The sequence below is a fragment of the Chrysochloris asiatica genome, unplaced genomic scaffold, assembly GCF_000296735.1.
Source record: "Chrysochloris asiatica unplaced genomic scaffold, ChrAsi1.0 scaffold00441, whole genome shotgun sequence".
NCBI lineage: Eukaryota > Metazoa > Chordata > Mammalia > Afrosoricida > Chrysochloridae > Chrysochloris > Chrysochloris asiatica.
In genome coordinates, this window is record NW_006408959.1 from 1,047,355 (window position 1) to 1,049,596 (window position 2,242).

The window sequence follows — 2,242 nt, forward strand, 5'->3', positions numbered from 1 at the left end:
CTATTCTGACCCATAGCGACCCTATATAGGTTTCCAAGGAGCAGCTGGTGATCTTGAACCACCCACCTTGCAGTTCAACTAACTTTGCAGTATGACACATTAGCCCACAGTGCCACACCAGGACTCCACATTAAGAATAAATGTTCTAATATTACTTTCAATAGTATGATTAATATTGGAAACATAACATTAAATTTAAAAAGCAAATGAGGAAACAGCTTTGATATAAAACACAAATTTCACAAAATTAAACTGTATATTTAGAAGTTCAGGCTAGTTAATGGTTTAGAAGTTGTTTGCAGAGTTTCTGGGATGCAGTGAGTTTTGTGTTTCTTAATGTGGATTCTTATTTCACTCTCAGTGTTCCATTTCAGAAAATAACTTCACAATGTTTCATTATTTGTAATAGTTTTTGTATGTTTTAATGCTTAAATAAAAATTAAAATATAATTATTAATATGGATACTGTAATAAAAACTCTATAGAGAAATACAGTAGTACAATGGAATAGTAAGTTTGGTAGAAGGCTAAGTAGCTATTATGTTGAAGAAAGCTAACATTCTCTTTGTATTTAGTTTTCTTCAATTCTATTGCTGTTTGTACAAGTATTTCTTTATTTATTCTGCTTAGTGTCTATTGAGTATCTTTAATTGGGATTTTGGTGCCTTTTATCCATAAACTATTATAACATAAAGACTATGGCAAGGGTTTTCAAAATGAGTTCATGTGTCTATATGTTTCTGTGAAATATTCAAAAGGAATATTTTAAACTCTAGACTAACTTCACCTATATGTTGCATGCCTGATTTTGGAAAATTCATTACAGACTTGCTTTTGACTAGACTGTTTCAAGTCTTTTTTCTTCTCCACTCCCCTTCATTGTTGACATTCACAAAATTATAGGAAATCCAGGCAAAATCCCAGTGTGTCTGAAAATAAGTACTATTAAAGTGCATTGAAACTGTATTCCAGAAACCCTTCCTACACCATACCTAAACTATGACAGATATTACAGATACCTTGGATGTCTCTTGAAAGAGGATTCCTCTGAGCAATTTCTTTCAACCATTGCAGGTTCCATAGCCAGCTATGAGCAATGATTCAGAAAGCTCAATGTAAATACATTTGCATTTGGTAGTCTCCATATTTCAAAACAAGGAGCCTTGGTGGTGCTATGGAATAAGCACTGGATTGCTAACTGCAAGGTTGGCAAATTAAACCCAGTAATCATTCTATATGAGAAGGATGAGACTTTCCACTACTGGAAAGATTTTAAGGCTCAGAAACCCTATTGAGAGTCACCAAACAGAGTCCTGGTATGGCACTGTAGCAGAAGCACTGAACTGTTAACTGCAAGGTTGGTAGTTCAAACCTACCAGCTGCTCTTTGGAAACTCTATAAAGGGTTGCAATCAGTTAAAACCAACTCAAAGGCACTTAACAACAACATGAGTCAAAATGGAGTCTTGTTGTGGCACTGTAGGATAGGCACTGTGCTGTTAACCATAGTATGAATAATCCAAAACCATAGCCACTGCTTGGAAACCCTATACAAAGTTGCTATGAGTCAAAACAGATTCAATGGCACTTGACAACAACAACACCAAGTCAGAATAGACTCAATTACAATAGGTATAGATAAAAACACTTACAATCTTGCTGTACTGAATTTAGAAAGAGAAAACACTGAAAATAAATTACTTTGAGCACAACTGCATTATTAATTTCTTTTAGAACTTTCAGTACGATGACAGAGTATGCAGATGCACTACAGAGACAAAGATACAAAGATATAAGAGACCAGATAAAAGAATTGCTGTTAAATGCCATCAAGTCCATTCTTACTCATAGGGTTTCTGAGGAGTGACTGGTGAGTTTTAACTGTTGACTCTGTGGTTCAAACTGATCTTGCAGTCCTCCACTTATCCAACAGTGCCAGATATATGGTTTGTTTATGGCAGGGAGGAGGGACATTCTCTCCTTTCCTGAACAACAGAAGACAGCAACCATGTCCATACAGCTCAGCAACAAACATACCCTTTGCAGCTCTATTCAATGGACAAGAGCCAATACCAGCTCCTATATTACCTGATCAACGATAGACAGGTGTCTATAGCCAAACCCAAGCTAAACTGAGATGCATGAAAGGCAAATGGGGAAACGAAAACACACTTCCATTCTCTAGCTACACACACAGCAGACAGTAAGTGTGAACCTAGGTACACATCAACATACAATCATCA